The sequence below is a fragment of the Ovis canadensis genome, chromosome 15 (genome assembly GCF_042477335.2).
Source record: "Ovis canadensis isolate MfBH-ARS-UI-01 breed Bighorn chromosome 15, ARS-UI_OviCan_v2, whole genome shotgun sequence".
Taxonomy (NCBI): Eukaryota; Metazoa; Chordata; class Mammalia; order Artiodactyla; family Bovidae; genus Ovis; species Ovis canadensis.
In genome coordinates, this window is record NC_091259.1 from 43,880,255 (window position 1) to 43,899,795 (window position 19,541).

The window sequence follows — 19,541 nt, forward strand, 5'->3', positions numbered from 1 at the left end:
CCTTTAAGAAGAAGGACCTTAACTTAGGAAGCAGACTTTCCGATATTCTTTGAACGTTGAATTGAATTTTATCAGTGGAGTAGGGGATGAAGAGACAGGTGCATCTTGTTACTGAGAGAACTGCACAAACATGGGTAGGGGATAGATGGAAGGAAACAGGGAAGTATGGGATAGGGAATAACGAGAAATCCAGTTTGACTGAGGTATAGGGTATGCATAAGCTAGAAAATTTAGTGTGATTATATCATTGTGGCACATAATGGTAAGCTAAGGCATTTGGTAGATTTGAGACAGCCATCAATCCAAATAGCTGAGTGGGATGGCAAGAGCTTTGGTTTTGAGAAGTTAGTTCAGCCAACAGTTTGTAGAGTTGATTAAAGGGGGAAAAAAGACTAACTAGGGAAACACCTTGTAAGATAGTTTAGGCAGGAGGTAAGAGGTTTAAACAAGAGTAGGTATTTTGAGAACAGAATGTTAGAAACAGAAAGAAGAGACTTTGTATAATGTGGTGTGCTAACCACATTATATCTGATGCTGGATTATATCTGATGGGGAGCATAAGGAAAAGAAAGGAGTCAGAATTACTCATTGCTTTTCCCTGTTCCCTGTTCTCAGCACCGAAGTTTTGAAAAGGCAGAGGGAAAATATCATGCTAATGATCTCATGTCAATGCTCAAATCCCTTGCATCTCATTGGTTAGATCCCCACTGAAAATTGAGGATATTTTTTCTTCCCATGGAGGCCTGGAAGGAAGATGTGTTTTTAAATGAATGAGAATATACTTAAAGATAAAATCACTTGATAATTGAAAGGCATAGCCTAAACACAGAAGATGTTAATACTGGGGACTCAAGTGTACAGGCAGGGCCTTGTTGATTTCAGGGACATAAAGTAAAACTTGGCTACCATGAGTGAGAAGAGTGAAGATACTGTGAATTATGCCATTCCTATCAGGTGGCTTTCACATAGAGATTAATACATGACATCTGTGAGGAATAAAACAGGTGTGAACAGAGTCTGGTTACTTTTAAAACTCTCTCAGATAAAATGATGACTACAACTCCCTTATTATATTGCTACATTCTGTCCTCCACAGAAGGTATAGTCAAAGGAAATATTATGCTTTGGATATAGGTCCTTTCTACTTGACTCTTTCAAGGGAAAAGGAAATACTGCAGGAAAATACATTCATGACTAAGAAAAGACACTGAAATAAGATTTTTAAAATAAACTTTTTCAAGAAAATGGAATAAAGTCAAGCTGATTTTGAAAAGGATTCTTATCATTCTCATTGCCTTATTGTTCAGACTAACACTAACATGCATTAATTCATTTATTCATTCACTCAATAAGAATATGAATTCAGGATTCTTTTGGATATGATGTGGAATTTAAAATGGTGACTGAAGAGTTAGTCATCAGGAATTTATACTCTATTATGGGAAGAGATGAAATATATATATAATACATATATATATATATGGAAACAAAGTAACTGTTACAAAACCTAGTAATTTCTCTCTAGGAAATGTTTTGTCCAGTGTTTCTCCTGGGAGACCTGCAGGAGTTGTTGTTCTGCATTCAAATGTATTCAGTTGTATGTACTGTGTGTACCTTAGCCTGCTGACACACCGAGCCCCTTGCCAGTTCGTCATCAGAGGGCCCTCTTTCATAACCTGTGTATGACTTAAGTTTCTGTCTCACTTGTACCTATCAAGCTGTTCATTTTATGTATTGCCTAATAGATTTCAGTGAAATGCTTTTTGAATGCATTACAAACATGCTATCTTACATTCTATCAATTGAGATATTTTGGGTTAAAAATCTTAAAAATTTATGTATCCTTTGGGAAAGTTAAAGTCTGTTACTTTTCCACATCTTAGGCTTTTTATATGTTTTATATTTTAAAACTCCAAAATAACTTTTGAGTGCCTTCTGTGAACCAGAACTATAGTAGATACTACGTATTAGTTTAAAAATATACCGTATGGAATTCCTGCCACTCCTGGATACTGCTGTGTACGAGCTCTGATCCTAGGCAAATCATGTAACCTCTTGGAACCTTAGCATGCTCATCTGTAAAGTGAGAATATTACCTACTGCATTTTTTTTTTAACAGCTTTGAAAGTGAAGTTGCTCAGTCATGTCCGACTTGAGATATAATTGGCATATAATAAACTTCATATATTTAGTATAATTTGATGTTTTGATAGGAGTCGGAAACGACTTCACTTTCACTTTCATGTGTTGGAGAAGGAAATGTCACCCCACTCCAGTATTCTTGCCTGGAGAATCCCAGGGACTGGAGAGCTGGGTGGGCTACCGTCTATGGGGTCGCACAGAGTTGGACACCACTGAAGCGACTTAGCAGCAGCAGCAGCATACACCAGTCAAGCCAGTTCCGCAGTCAAGATAATTTACATAATCCTAATGGTCTCTTAATGCCCCTTCAGAGTCCCTTACTCTACCCTTCCTTGATCTGTTTTCAGCCTCATCCCTAGGCAATCACTGGTCTGTTGCCGTTATAGATTGCATTAAAATTTTTGTTTTATGTAATTGGAATCATACGTTATATACAATTTTTTGGTCTAGTTTCTTTCATTCAGAATGATTATTTTGAGATTCACTCATATGCATGTCAATAACTTATTTTTAAAATTGAGGATTAGTATTTCATTGTAAGTAGATACCACAATTTGATTATCCATTTAGGTTCTTTCTAGTTTTTGGCTGTTACAAATGAAGCTGCTTTGAACATTTGTCTTTAGGTGGACATGTTTTTTTCATTTCTTTTGTATAAATACCTAGGAATGGAATAATTAGGTTACATAGGTGCATGTTTAACTTTATAAGAACTGCTGATTTTTCCAAAGTGGTTTACCATTTAACATTCCTACTAGCAATGTGTAAGAGTTCCAGCTGTCCCACATTCTTAACACTTTGTATGTTTAGTCTTCAGTTTTAGCTATTCAAGTGGTCTGTAGTGGGTGATTCACTGTGATTTTAATTTTAATTTCCCTAATGACGGATGATGTTGAGCTTTCTTCATGTGCCTTTTTGTCATCCATGTATCTACTTTGTTGAAGTGTCTTTTAAATCTTTTGCTGTTCTTTTCTTTTTTTAAATTGGGGTTGTCTTTTTTTATTGAGTTGTAATAGCTTTTCATTTTTAAAAAATATGAGTTATTTGTCAGATACATGTTTTGTGTGTATTTTTTACTGGTCTGTGGCTTGCCTTGTAAGTGCCTTTTGAAGAGCCAGTGTTTTAAATTTTGATAAAGTCCAATTATTGCTTCTCTTTTGTATTTCATACTCTCTGTGTCACCTTTGGGAAATTTTTGCAAAACCCAAAGTTGCCAAGATTTTTTTTCTAAGCATTTCATTAGAAGTTTTATAGTTTTAGATTTTAATTTAGGTCTATGATTTGTTTTAGTTTTGTAATAGCATGGTGAGATGCGATTTCAGGTTTATATTTTTGCTTATGGCTATCCAAGTTTTCTAGTGCCATTGTCTGAAAAGGTTTTCTTTTTCCCCATTAAATTGCCTTGGCACTTTTGTTGAAAATATGTTGACCATATATGTAGAGATTTATTTCTGGAGTCTCTACTCTATTCCATTGATTTACTTGTTTATTTTTTATGCTATTATCCTGATTACTTGATTACTGTAGCTTCATAGAATGAGATGGGAAGTGTTAGCTTCTATTCAGTTTTCTGGAAGAGTTTGTGTACTATAGGTATTATTACTTTTTAAATACATGAAAAGGCTTCACTAATGAAATCATCTGGGCTTGGAGTTTTCTTTCTGGGAAGGTTTTTAACTACAAATTCAATTTTAAAAAATAAGTATAGGGCTATTTAGGTTATCTGTCTCATCTAAGGTATGCACTTTATGAATATATGGTGATGTTACCTCTCATTTATAGGTAGGAGAATGTATTTATAACAGCAAACATAATTTTGCTTTCCTGTTTTCTATTTTGTTGATTTCTGTTTCTGGTCTTGTTATTTCATTTTTCTCTTCATACTTTAGGTTTCAGTTGCTCTTATTTTTCTAGTTTCTTAAGGTAAAAGCTGAGATCACTGATTTGAGACCCCTTTTTTCAATACGGGTTTTAGTGCTATAAAATTTATTTCTAAGTAATGCTTTAGCTGTGTTTCATAAATTTTAAAATGTGGTATTTACATTTTTATTCAATTCAAAAGACTTTCTAGTTTCCCTTTTGATTTCTTCTTTGATTTCTGTGTCATTTAGAAGTGTTATTTTCTAATATTTTTATATTTTCCAGCTGTCTTTCTGTTGCTGAATTCCTAGTTTTTTTGTTGGTTGGCAAATTCTATTAATGTAAACTGGATAAAGCTGGTTGAAAGTGTTGCCCCAGTCTTCAATATCCTTACTGATTTTTTTGGTCTATGTGTTCTATCATTCATGCAGGGAGAGAGATTCTGAGAACTCTGATGAAATTTCTTCCTGACATTTTACTAGTTTTTCTTCCTTGTATTTTGAAGCTCTATTAGGTGGATACGTTTTTAGAGTCATTATGGCCTCCTAATGAGTTTACCCCATTATCATTGTATAAGAATCCCTTTATCCATAGTAATATTCTTTGCTTTGAAATATGCTTTGTCTTATAGCCACGACAGCTTTCTTTTTATTAGTGGTACCATGGGATGTATTTTCCATCCGTCTACTTTTATAGTATTGTGTCTTCATTTTTAAAATGGATTTTGTATAGCCTGCATGCAGTTGAGTCTTGCTTTTTATCCAGTATGACAATCTCTCCCTTTTAATTTGGGTGTTTATTTACATTTAATGTGACTATTGACATGGTTGAGTTTAAATATAAGATATACCTTTGTTTCTTATTTGTACCACCTGTCATCATCACTGCCTTTTCTTGTTTTTTTTTTTTTTTTAAATTTATTAAAAACATTAAATTTCATTTAAAATCCCTTATTGGCTTATTAATTCCATGTTTTAAGTAGTTTATAAAATACAATTAAAACATGGAATTAATAAGCCAATAAGGGATTTTAAATGAAATTTAACATTTTTAATAATTATTTTTAAATAGAAATCCTATACAACTTATCACAGTCTTACCTCAAGCAATATCTCACAGGGCACACAGGATGAGAATCTTATAATAACATACTTCCATTTTTCCTTCCCAGCCTCTGTGCAACTGTTACACTTGATCCTAGTCAAAAGGCTAAGAAAAGATGCGTCTGTGCAATCGTTGTCTTACATATTACTTCTACATGTGTTATAAATTTAAAGATAGTTATTTTTGTTTTGAATAGTCAATATTTTAAAGATATTAAAAAATAAAGTCTTTTGTATTTACCCAGATGTTTACCGTGTTGTGTTCTTTTTTCTTTTTGTGTAGATTCAGATTTCTATTTGTCAGTTACCTTCTGCTTGAAAGACCTCTTTAATATTTCTTGTAGGATATGTCTGCTGCTGAGATGGTGATTTTTCATCACCTTTTATATTCACGAAAGGTCTTTATTTTGCCAACTATAGACTGTTAGATTAACTTTTTGTGGTTCAATAATTTAAAAATATTGATCCATTGTCTTTTAGCTTATATTGTTTTCAAAAAGCTGTCTGCTGTAATTTTTATTATGTTTCTTTGTGTATGGTGTATCATTTCCTCTGGCTACTTGTAAGATTTTCTCTTTATCATTGATTGTAAGCAACATTATTGCTATGTGCCTTAGTGTAGTTTTCTTAATGTTTGTTGAGCTTGGATTTTTTGAGATTCTTATATCTGTAGGTTTATTTTTTTTGTCACATCTGAAAATTTTTCAGCCATTATTACTTCAGAACTTTTTATTCACTCCTATTCTTTGTGGAATCCAATTATACATGTTTTAGGAGGCTTGAAGTTGTTTTTCAGTTCACTGATTCTGTTCACAATTTTTTTTTCACCTCCAATTTAGTTTCATTTAAGATTGTTTCTGTATATAAGCCTTGAAGTTCACTTTGTCTTTATCCTTCAGTGTTGAATCTGCTTTTAATTCTTCTCCCATGAGTTTTCATCACAGACATTGTATTTCTTTTATATCTAGAAGTTACAGTTGAGTCTTTATTATATATTCAAGATCTCTACTTAGTATGTTTAGTATTTACTTTAGCTTCATGGGCAAATAAGATGCAACTAATAGCTATTTTAATATCTGTATACTAATTCTATCATCTGTGTCATTTCTGGATAAATTTCAATCGATTGCTTTTTCTCTTTATAATGAGTGGTATTTTTCAGCTTCTTTTTATACTGATGATATTTTATTGGATGCCAGAAATTGTGTAAATTTTACCTTGTCAAGTCCTCAATCTTTCAGTATTTCTATAAATATTTTTGGATTTTTTTCTGGTATGTAGTTAATATACTTGGAAACAGTTTGATCCTTTCAGTACTTGCTTATAATCACTGTCAGTTGGAACCAGTGCCTTCTTTAGGACTAAGTTTCTACACTGCTGAGGCAATACTCTTCTGAGTATTCTATCCAGTGTCCTGGCATTATGAAGTTTTACACTTTGATGATGGGAAATTGAATTATTCCTGGATTTGTGTGAGTTCTGGGGATTGATTATATGTTTTTCTAACCTTGGTTGGTTTCCTCACACATGTGTGCTTATCAGTAATTGTGAGGGATTCTCTTCCAGACCTCTGGAAATCTGTGTGCAGGTCTCTCTCCTCTATTACTTTGCCTTATCAACTATATCCACCTTGGCCTCACTAGACTCCCAGCTTCATTTTCTTAGACCATTAGGCTCTGCCTCTATATTCTGCAGTTAGTAATTTCTTTCTTGAGGCAGTAAGCTTGGACAACTGTAGGGAAGACCTCATTTGTTTTTCCTTTCTCAGGAATCACTGTTCTTCATTGCTTGATGTCTAGTTTCTGAAAACTGTTGTCTATGAATTTCATCCAGTTTTTTTTTTTCTAGTTGTTTAACCCAGAAGGATAAATCTAGTCCCTTTTAGTCCATCTTTGTCAGGGACAGAAGTCTCCACATATGTGAATAAATATATGATCTATATTAAACATTCAGTATATTGAGTGCTTCACACATAAAAAGTACTAATTGATCATTACTATTGTCATTTCTCCACCTGCATCCTGTTCAATAATGAAACTTAACTTTATATACCACCTTCTATATGAAGCCTTCCAGATGAATGTTACTCTTTATTCTTTGTACTCATATCACTTTAAATGTACTTTCATTATGACATGGGTCTACATTATAAATTTTGGTTTGCTTGTTTGTAGTTTGTCATTTTTTTTTTGTAGATTATAAGTTCTTAGACAAATGAGGTCTATCTTATTTACCTATTCTTAAGTTTCCAGCATATAGTAAATGCATATGTTTTGTTGCATAAATGAATAATTGAGAATATCTTACATCTTTTAGGAAATATTTAAGAGTAGAATTCTTGACTAGGAAGGAAAGAGAAGGAAGGTTGATTAGAAAGGTTTAGTGGTATGAGAATGTTTGAGCAGAATGAAAGTGGAGAGTTCCAGAGAGCAGCATGAAAGCAGAAGGTGGTTGGTTGATAATATGTAATAATGATAATGATAATGATAATAACACTAGTAAATACTTCTACTACTAAAGTTATTATGAAGGTGAGAAAGGCAAGAGAAGTATAGAATGGAGAATAAGAGAGTTTTATTATAGTGTGTCAATGAAACCACTTTGTGAAACCTTCAGCACCTTGCTGAGTATAGACGATAACATTGGTAGCATTACATAAATGGGTATTGTGTGAATCAGTATAACTTGATTTGTTATAATAGAGGCTTTTAAACAAAGTGCTGAGAGAACACTATACTTTTTGGAATAAGTGAATCTTGGAAGGAGATGGTAGGAATAGATTAACTGAGAAGCAAAAAGAAATCTTAGATAGTAGAGAACAACATAAATACAAAAAATACTATGGGCAATAAATGACCATAATAGAAGGAACAAATGGACCTTGGAGCTGGGTGCACTAGGGCTTCACTCTTATCTCTGCCACTTGGTGTAATTCTGGAAAATTGCTTAGCTTATCTGAGACTCAGTTCCTTCATCTGTAAAATGGGTGTGGTTGTTGGGAAGATTATATGATGCATAGAATAAATTTATTTTATGTCTGGCAGATAGTGGGTCCAATAACTATTAGTTTCTTCTTTTTAGACTTTCTATATCTTCTGATGAGGAAAGAGAAATGCTTCAAGAAGGACTTTGTGACCCCTCATCACTTTGTATAAGAGCCCAGGTATAATATATAATTTATGAGTATAACTAATGTTCCCATTTATTTCCTATTTCCATGGCAAATGAGGATTGAATTGTATTTTTGTGGTCTAATCTTAAGACCTTAGGTAACTTTAACACCTAGTTTCTTTGCATCTTCTAGTTTTAACTTATGTTTATAACTATTAGAATTATTGGCTAACTTTACATACAAATGAAACAATTTTACAACCACAGTTCAATATTTTTCAAAAATGTTTCTATTTTTAGGGAATATATCTACTGAGTGAAAGATTGGAAAGATGAGTATCAGAAATTCTAAAGTTTGCCAAGTCTGGAAACCACTTATATTCTTTTATTTGTTTTAAGAATAAAATCAGTTTGATGTCAATTTCCCATCATGGAAATCATATAATATAAGGTACTGAGTAAAGTTTAGAAACCTTTGACTTTTAAAAAATAATCATACTTTAAATCTCCAATTGGTTTATAAAAGACCATTATTAATGTGCACTTACAAAAATTTTTGGATACATGGATTTTAAAAGGAGTTTTAGAATAACTAAAACAGAGTAACCTTTTGTTTTTTTCCACTGAAGGAAAAATTCTGGACTCTTCCAGTTAGCCAACTCCATGCTTGGTTAAGAGAGCTAAAAAATTTGCAGTCTGTAGAATAAAAATTGATAAGCTGTAGTAGTCTTGGAGTCAATTTTCAGCACTATTTTTGGCTGTTAAATACTTACATTGACATATACTACTCATAGGTATAGTGCATAATGCTGCTAATCCTTCCAAATGAAGAACCACCTTTAATCATCTACCTGGTATCTCAACTTCTGGGTGCTGAGTTGGCAAGGATCTGGCATATGGTTGCACCTGACTTCATCTGCTGTTTTCACTACAGACTAGTTCTTTGCATTTATGAGTCTTAGTCTGGCATTGATGACAGTTTGCATGGTTTTAGTTTAAGACATGTTGCCTCCTGGATACTTGTACACATGTTGAGAGGCTGAGTTTTGATGAATGTCACAAAACTCCTCAACAGGGCATGAACTGAGACCAAGGACCCAACAATATTAATAATTCAACATTTGACAGTATTGTGGATATTAATGCATTTGTAGTTCATCTTGACAAACCTGGGCCCAATCACATGTGAAAATGAGTTTAGTCATCTAATTTTAGTTTCTGGTGAGTATTTTTATACTTTTTTTCAAACTGGATGAAATGAAGAAAATAATCACTTTGTAGAGATGCAAGGTTCATAGCTATGAACACATAACTATGTGTTGAGAAATAAAAGAAAATGTTTTACAATAAATTGCCATCTTGATTTAATGAAATAATGGTTAGGAATTCTTATAGTGCATTAAGCCTGATTTGTGATATTTTAAATTGCCCATTTATTCAGAATTTGAATGTAAAGTTCCTATTTTGGTATTTCAGCTAAACATATAACTCCTAACTTTAAATAACCAGTAAATTTATGTAATCTATGTTGGTAAACTCTATAAAGCATTTATAATAAAACTTGAAAGTTAAAGTGAAGCCACTCAGTCGTGTCCGACTCTTTGCGACCCCATAGACTGTAGCCCACCAGGTTCCTCTGTCCATGGGATTTCCCAGGCAAGAATACTAAATAAAACTTAAAACATGCTAATAATAAGTACGTATAATAGCTAAATATATTCAGTATTTTACAAATTGCTTTCATGGGTAAATAAATGTATCTTCTTGTATTAAAATGCTATAGTAATGATACAATTCTATTTAATTATTAGTAACTCTAGGACACACCTCATAATTTGTGGGTCCTAGAAATAGTATGGCAGTGACTGGAGTGGAAAGATCTTGCTCCTTAAAATTTGGTGACTTGTTGAGCTGTTTGAATAATCTATGTCCTTCTGGCACATATCCAGATACATTTTATGATCACAAAAGTATGATTTTAGATCTCTAAACTAGCATCTTGTAGGCTAATATTACCACTTTGTTGTAAAATTTTTTCTTTTAAATGGTATAAGTGAAGAATTTAAATTTTTATGTGAAGAAAAAGGATATTATTTCTCCTTGAAGTATTTGGGTCTGTATTTCTACCTAGAAATTCTTCCTATTATATTCAAGTTGAGCTGCAAAGAGGAAAAGCTTATAAATTAAAAAAAAAGACTTTTTGTGGTTATAAAATGTGATTTATATTACTTGGTGAAAGATATCAACTTAACACTGGAAGGAAATAAATCAAATGGACACTTTTATTTTGATTGCTTATATGCTTTTAATAAATTTCAAAATAGACTGTTTCAATATTATATTTTCATTCACATATATCTTCAAATGGGCAATTATGTCCATATGATAAATATGTGGGGTTAATAATGATAATTTGCTACCTGTGTCATGAAGCAGCTCCTTTTGATCCTTATGTAAAAAATTCCATAGTTTTCTTGGTACATCTTTAGAGTATGAAAAATCTAAATTAAAAGGAAAAAAGAAATAACACTATAAAAATCTCATCTTGCCAAGAAGTGAATTATATATAAGGTCTGAAAATAAGTAGAAAAGAATTAGAGGTGCATTTTAGATAGCAGACTGGATCCATTCAAATAATTTGCAGAAATGGTTTCATTATGCTATAGTTGTAATAAATGATATTGTGCTACAAGCTCAGAATAAAAATGGAATAGGTTTTAAACCAAAATCTACTTTGGTAACTTTGGTTCAGTTTCTTGCCACTTCTGTATCCCTTGCAAAGGAGAATGCACTATATCTTTGTGAACAACTTGAATTGCTCTTGCACTGGAAAATCATAAAGTCCAGCTTGGCTCTTGGCACAGATTAGGTAAAGCTGATTTTAAAAGAGAAAAATTGGATACTCAGCAAACCCTAGTGGAATCTTCCCTGGTAGCTCAGCTGCTAAAGAATTTGCCTATAATGCAGGAGACTCTGGTTCGATTCCTGGGTCGGGAAGATCCCCTGGAGGAGATCATGGCAACCCACTCCAGTATTCTTGCTTGGAGAATCCCCATGGACAGAGGAGCCTCGCAGGCTACAGGCTATGGGGTCCCAAAGAGTCGGACATGACTGAGTGACTAAGCAGCAGCAAAACCTAGCAGATATTTTGACACAATCTTGGAGCTGATAAGAGTCGTCATGAATTTAAATATTACCTTTCCTACCACAGAAACTTCACTAATACATGACTTTGAATATTTTATGAATGACTAGGCATTCTTTTTTTTTTTTTTTTTTTTTACTAATAAGTCCTCTGGAAAGCTACAACTTTCTTGGGATGGTTTTACTTTTGGGGAGAAGAGTGTTGAAGAGAAGGTACTGATGATGTGTCACATAATTTTACAACTTTCATAACTGTTTCTAACTACAAAACTATCTCTGATTAAAATAACAATTGAGCTTGTAATTTTATCTGAACAGCTGCTGCTACAGGGGGTCATTACCTTGGAGAGCTCGAAAATAATCGTACTCCTGGTACATGAGTTATGTAGTCTTGTGTTTTACAGCAAAGCACAAAGTTTAAAGCCTATAGAAGAATGTTATTTGAAAGCTGTCAAACCATGTTAAAAAAGACTGCATCGTCAAAAGGCCCTGGTGGCCACGATTCTGCATGTAGCCTTGTCTTATTCATTATAAAATGCATGTTTATAAAGTTCCACAGAGCATCCAATTCCCAATTCACTTATATCAGCAAGACTTAACTTGCTCATTAATCTAAATTCTTTTGCAACTTTAATCTACATGTTTAATTAATCATAAAATGAGGCGGTAAGTAATTTCAGCAATGTGTGGCTTGTTATCAGATGCATTTAATCACTCTTCTGTGAGCTCATTTGGAAACACCTGAAGATGTCGAGTGCAGTTTGAATAAGCATAAATTATTCTTTGTCAGTGTACTTCACTCAACTAATAAGACATTAATTTAAAAGGCACTGTTTGTCATTTTTAGATCTTTACCAATATTTTTAGCTTAGCAATATAACTCTAATTGTATATATGATTCACAACTAGTGCCCGACATAGGAAAGGGTAAGAGTTTAATTCATTTTTCTTATTTACATGTAATTATGTCATGTAATCTTAGTTTTTAATGAGGATTAACCATCTTGTAAGTATTCATATGCTTTTGGAATAAGGTACTAATGAATTATAGTTGGAAAAATTATTTGTTGGTACAAAGACTTGTGATTCCTTATTTCTTGTCTAGGTTAGGTCTGAAAAGATGTGAGGTTTGGGACAGGGCTTTGATTTGAGGACGTAGATATTGCATAGAGATTATATGATGCAGATGTTAACTTTAAATAATTCAAGTAAAATAGCTATATTCAGCCATCCCACATAATAACATATGTAATTCTTATATAGGATCAGGTAGCTTAAAATAATGACAGTCCCATTTTCCATCCTACTCTCTTAACAGTATTGCCCAGTTGATGACAGCATTTTTTTTAAAAGACAAGAAACAAGAACAACAATACAAGCAAAAACTCACTCAAAGCTTCAGAGCAAAAGAAAATTCATGATGGCTGAATGAGTTATATATCTTGGTGTCAGGACTATAGGAATAAGAATTTCATTTTATAGGATGTCATCACCTGTCCTGTTTATGCCATGAGAGCAGTGACAAATGGTAAGAATAATTATCTCAGTGGAAAGAAATTTATTTACCTGCCGTGCATCCCTTTTCATCTTACTTATGAACTTATCTCACTCATATGCTATCTATGCATTGTCAGCAGTGAGCCAGAGGGGATGATTCCTGAAAATGGAATATTGGTTTGAGCTGAAATATAGCCATATTCTCCATTTTTATTTGATGCGCACACCTCCTGGGTTTCTTCCCTTTCTTCAGGGATCTTTTACACTGAGCTAGCAGTTATTTATATGTCCATTTCTTGCCTTATGCCTCATGTAAAAATTCTCCCTGTTTTCCTTTCTAAGGGAAAGCAAAGTCCCAGGAATTGTCATTTGTATAATTGAAGGCATATAGGCCATAGCAGTACATTGTAATGGATGGCACTTACCCTTATTTCACTTAAAGCACTATAAATTGTTTTCTTTAAGCCACGATGAAAACGTTATACCTTCTTTAGAGTAATTCTTGATGAGCAGCATTTCATTTGAACTTAACTTTCTTGATAAGAAAGTTTCCTCATTCCTATAAAACTTTAGTGGATAGACATATACAGTCTAATATGAAGGCTTGCCATCAGTTTTTCTTGATAAGAAACCTCAAACTTCCCTAGCTTCTCTTCCCCTGGAACAACCTGTGATACTTTTTTTCCAGACAGATTTGTTTTCTAACTTACTATTTTGGTGCAAAGAAAGAACACAGTGTTCTCCTCTCTCATCCCAACTGATGTGTGAGAGGCCGGCCCTATTGTCCTATTAAGTTCCTCCACAAAAGAACAATGATTTTATCAGATGCTTATATATTAGTTGTAGCTATTTGTCTATATTATGTACTTCAAGAGGAAAATGATAAACTCAGTTCCATATGGCTCTTATGGCCTCAAATATTTGAATATGTGCTTAGATAAATACACACAGTGTTACACACAACACACGTAAACTGACACTTCTGCCCAGACACAAACAAACAAGGACATAACACTTAAACATCCTTCTTCAGTGGAGACCTCACAGTTGTTTTAGTTCAGTTCAGTCGCTCAGTCGTGTCTGACTCTTTGCGACCCCATGAACCACGGCACGCCAGGCCTCCCTGTCCGTCACCAATTCCCAGAGCCTACCCAAACTCATGTCCATTGAGTCAGTGATGCCATCCATTGAGTCAGTGATGCCATCCAACCATCTCATCCTCTGTCATCCCCTTCTCTTCCTGCCTTCAGTTTTTCCCAGCATCAGGGTCTTTTCAAATGATTCAACTCTTCACATCAGGTGGCCGAAGTATTGGAGTTTGAGCTTCAACATCAGTCCTTCCAATGAACACCCAGGACTGATCTCCTGTAGGATGGACTGGTTGGATCTCCTTGCAGTCCAAGGGACTCTCAAGAGTCTTCTCCAACACCACAGTTCAAAGCATCAATTCTTGGGCGCTCAGCTTTCTTTATAGTCCAACTCTCACAGCTGTTTAGAATGCACAATACCCAGAATGAAGAACTATTCCAATGGGTCCAACTGAATGAGTGGACCTTCCATCCCTAGCAGAACTGACAGAGATGGTTAGCAGGGCTCTGATTTTAATGTACAACTTCTGTGGCTAAAGGAATTACTGATAAAGTGATTACTGATGGCAGAGAGGGGTGGGTGAAGAATGAGTTAGGACCATGTGCAATGTGGTGTCTACTAGCAACATCCTCAGGGGGAAAGTTTAGAAGTGCTGAGTCATCAGCTGCTGTGAGACTTAAAGGCTCAGCAGATGAATGAGAATGTCATAGTGCAGTTGGTTACAGGCAGTACTCCTGACTTCATTCTACAAGTCTCAGTATTTTTGTTGTTTAGTTGCTAAGTCATGTCCAACTCTTTTGTGACGCTATAGTCTTTGTCTATAGGATAACCCAGGCAAAAATACTGGACTGGGTTGCCATTTACATTTCCAGGGGATCTTCCCAACCTAAAGACTGAACCCACGTCTCCTACTTTGGCAGGTGGACTCTTTACTGCTGAGCCACTGGGAAGCCCCTCAATATCTTATTTGTGTTAAATATAAGAGAGCAATGATGTATTCAGTTATGCTTTGTGCTAACTCAGGACAAAGCCTAAATATTGCACCTTCTCCTCCAACTAAGTTTCTTAAATGAAATTCTGTTCTATTCACCAAACAGTTCATGTGTTATTTTTTATAAACACAATTTATGCCCACCCATCATTCCTTTGAATCCAGGCTGCCTATAAACATTATTTGCCTTTTTATAGCAAGCTTATTTTTTCTTAATCATTTGAAATTGGCTTTTATTAGAAGACCATTAGGCGTCATATCAGTGCAGTACATTTGGTGGCTTTATAAGAAGTTCGGATGCTAGATGTTCAAAGGTCTGCTCATATGGCATCTTTATGGATCCACACAGCCTTGCTCATATATGAAAATAATGTACTGAGTTACATAGATGTTTGAGTGTTCATTTAGTTATTTCTCTCAAATTTTTATAGGAATGGGTTGACTTGAAGTTGTGCTAACTTTCCCAGTGCCCTCAGCTTAGAAACTTTGTGTACTTTTTTAGAAAGCATCTGAATCACTTATATTCAGGAGAATGTAATAATATATAAGAAACTGTATAAGAAACTGTATGTATTTTCCCCATCACTCACAGTCCACAGGATTGGCATGATTATAGCTCTTGTTGTCATCATATTAACAATGTGTTAATAGCCACTAATAATCACAATAGCCACTAATAATCATTTTTCATGTATACTTCCAAGTATTGTATTTGAAAATCCCAGACTTCATAAATAGTAAATGAGGAAGTAAAGCCTATGACCTTCTTTAGAAAGGCTAATAGTCAGTTACTTGTTTTAAAGTATTTTTTAAATCTATATTCCAAAAAGCTTCTTTGAAGTATACACAGGGATGTATTTGTAGGCAATTTCCAACTAACTAATGGGGGAAGTTCAGCAAGTTTGCTGTTTGGAATTTGGAATGGATATTTTTATAGAGAACATGTTATAGATGGTAATTTGATTACTTGGGCAACTTACTGAAATCCATTTAGCCTTATGTGGTGGTGGTTTAGTCGCTAAGTTGTGTCCAACTCTTGTGACCCAATGGACTGTAGCCTGCAAGGCACCTCTGTCCATTGGATTCTCCAGGCAAGAATACTGGAGTGGGTTGCCACTCCACTTCTGTAATTTAACCTTATAATATGGCTGAATTATACTATTGAGAGTGTGATAGTAGCTAACTGTTGCCTGTTGTGTTGTTTTGGTATGAAATCTCATTTTTAAATCTGGCTTTAATAACATTCTTCTGACCAATTTCTGATGGTGGGATTTGACATTTCCTACTTCTACTACCAGTGCATACAGTGAAAATGAAAGACTCCTTGAAATGGGTCTGGGAGGACTTCCTGCTGTCCTTAGCTATGGAAAGTAACTGGGTATCCTGGTTGAAGTAAGAGGGAGTGGAAGATCATGATGGCCCTGGCATGGAGATGGACAGTGTTGCTGTTTAGTCGCTAAGTCATGTTTGACTCTTTTGCGATCCCATGGACTGTAGCCTGCCAGGCTCTTCTATCCATGGGATTTCCCAGGCAAGAATACTGGAGTGAATTGACTTTTCCTTCTCCAGAGATGGAAACTGCACCTCCTGCATTGGCATGTGGGTTTTTTTTTTTGACCGCTGAGCCACCTGGGAAGCCCATGGAGATGTATATAACAAATAAAGGGCATCCTGTTGAAGGTTTATATGTTTTGAGAATGAAGAAGGAGCACTTTCTGATTTTACACTGATGAGCCAAAAGGGTAGAGATCAATACTTCTTCTCCTTCACCATGCTTTACAGTATAGTCCAAGTATTTTCATTGTATTTCTTCTACTTTCTTCTCAAACCCACTTCCATAATTTCAGCCTCTGTTTTTTTAAATGGTCACACTGGTGATATTAGTTCACTTTCTATTATGAGAACAGTTTTGGAATGTATTATTGATTAGGTTTATATAAGATGAAGTGATATATGCATATAAGAAGAAGCTGAGATTGACTCAAAATTAAGTATAGGTAGCTCTCCTTCTCTAAGGATTCTGGATATGCAGATTCAACCAACCACAGATCAAAAATAGTGGGAAAAAGAAATCCCAAAAGTTTCAAAAAGCAAAACCTGAATTTGCTGTACAGTGTCAACTGTTTATATAACATTATTGTTTGACTACATTATGTCCTTTGTGAGTATCTCAAGAAAGTCATATGAAGGTGCAACTGGGTAATGGAAAGTTTATTTAGTCACATGTAAAACATCATCTTGAACCTCAGCAGTTGAATTATATCCCTTTTACTTCAAATTTGGCAAATTATATGTATTTTTTGATTGCCAAGGGGAAAGTATGAAAAAAGGAGAGTAGTGGGGAGAAAATGAGAGAAGTGGTATTTTAAAAGGCTCTAAAGATTTAAGTTGTCAGAGAAAACAGTTTGATGAATTATGGGGAAAATAGAATTTAGTTTCCCAAAGAAATACAGGGCTCAAAGTGTAGGGGGAGGGCCTTGGCAATACAAACCATGCATTTTTCTTAACCTGGGGAGTTTGGAAGAAAAAAAGAGACACATTTGGCAAAGTGAAAACTCAGATGACTTCATGCCTACCAAGTGAAAAAAAATCTAATCCTTTATCATCTAAGCACATAGTTGGGTACCTCACAAACAGAACTACCCAGTGTATAGGTTGCAATGGCAAGAAGCCAACAGTGAAATCAAACTCATAAGCACCCTATAGAAAACCCCTCAAATTACTGCTGTGCTGTTGCCAGCTGTACTGCCAGAGAACAAGAGCTGTACAGATTTCTATGGAATGATTAGGTTACTTAACACAGCTTGATTGGCTCTGTTCCTGCCCCTGTTCTCTTTGGCTGACAGCTGACCACCATACTGGTTTGGTTTGAAATAAGACTGAAGTGAACACAATCACTTATATGTACCTTCCTCTTGAACACTTCTCTCCCTGCCCACCACCCCAAACCCACACACACCCTATATATCTTGCAAAAGAAGGGATAAATATAACCGTTTCTTTAAGTAAAGCATACTGAGTGGCATTTTGCTGTCTGGTTACTCCACCAATCCATCAGATTTTTAGAAGAGACATTTTCTTGCTCTTTCATTTGTAAGTGCCTGAATTTATTGAATATGAAAAAATATCTTAAAAGTCAAAGTGAAAGTTTTTCAGTCATGTACGACTCTCTGCGACTCCATGGACTATACAGCCCAGGGAATTTTCCAGGCCAGAATACTGGAGTGGGTAGCCTTTCCCTTCTCCAGGGGATTTTCCCAACCCCGGAATCAAACCCAGGTCTCCCACATTGCAGGCAGATTCTTTACCAGATGAGCCACAAGGGAAACCCCAAAATATCTTTTAATTTTATTAACTTTTCTTCATTTTACTTTACTGCTTGCTTCATGATCCTAGCCCTAGGATGGTTATTCAGAAGCCATCTAATCTTACCCTTTTGCTCTTGGATAGTCTCTGATAGGTAGCTACTTCTGTCTATAGTATTTCAAAGAAGATATCACAGGATATCTAGCAGGGCACTAGATGTCTTCAGTTGTTATACTACATGAATAGAGAAATCTTTGAGTGAGCAAGGTGGTTATTTAGCTCTTTTCCTGTTATACAAAAGCTCACTGATTCACATGTTCTAGTTTCCATTAAGTTAGGAGGCTTTCAGACTTTTTTGAATGTGATTCAGAGTAAGAAGTGAATTTCAAATCTGACCCAGGATACAATCAAAATTTTACATGAATAATACTTATCCTCAATATGTGTAACATTTTTTATTTTCTCTTTTCTTTCCCCTTTTAGCCTTTTCTTCTGTTGCTTCCTCTCTCCTCTGTTCCCTTCTCTCCTTTTTAATAAAAAAAAAAATGCTGATTGGTACTCAGAAAATTAACTCTGTCACTCATTCAACCTGGTTTGAAAAATATTACATTTAAAGAAACATGTTTTAAAACAGATTTGATCTGCATGTTCTTTGGTTTACATTTTTTTTTAAAAATCGGAGTACAGTTGATGTATAGATTTACCATTGTTTTTAAAGAACAGAGTTTCCTATTCAGGATACTAATTCCATTGGCTGTTTATCATTAGAAAGATAAAATTTGTACTCCACTAGTGGCATATATCGGAGAAGGCGATGGCACCCCACTCCAGTGTTCTTGCCTGGAGAATCCCAGGGACAGGGGAGCCTGGTGGGCTGCTGTCTATGGGGTCGCACAGAGTCGGACACGACTGAAGCGATTTAGCAGCAGCAGCAGCAGTGGCATATATGGACTTCTCTGGTGGCTCAGATGGTAAAGATTCTACCTGCAATGTGGGAGACCTGGGTTTAATCCCTGGGTTGGGAAGATCCCTTGCAGGAGGGCATGGCAACCCACTCCAGTATTCTTGCCTGGAGAGGACAAGAGGAGCCTGGCAGGCTACAGTCCATGGGGTCTCAAAGAGGCAGACATGACTAAGCAACTAAGTACAGTGGCATATATAACCTGTTAATAACACCGTGTACTAAATGCTTAGTTATGCCAGATGTTGTTTTAATGTTTTATACACACATGCCATGAGAATTTTATTATCTAATCCTCATCATTAACCTGTAAGGTAGAAACTATTATTATACCCAT

The 19,541-nt window shown here is 35.0% G+C and overlaps 1 protein-coding gene across 33 annotated transcripts in view; it reads left to right on the top strand.

Annotated features, from left to right (window-relative positions):
- SOX6 (SRY-box transcription factor 6) overlaps window positions 1-19,541 on the top strand; it is a 715,111-nt gene that overhangs the window by 159,100 nt on the left and 536,470 nt on the right. For 10 of the 33 annotated variants that reach the window (XM_069554261.1, XM_069554295.1, XM_069554290.1 and 7 more), the window contains exon 3: window positions 8,187-8,268. The exons of the other annotated variants lie outside the window; for them this stretch is intronic. The gene's annotated coding sequence lies outside the window, so the exon portion shown is untranslated. The remainder of the gene's footprint in view (window positions 1-8,186; window positions 8,269-19,541) is intronic. 33 annotated transcript variants of the gene reach the window in all.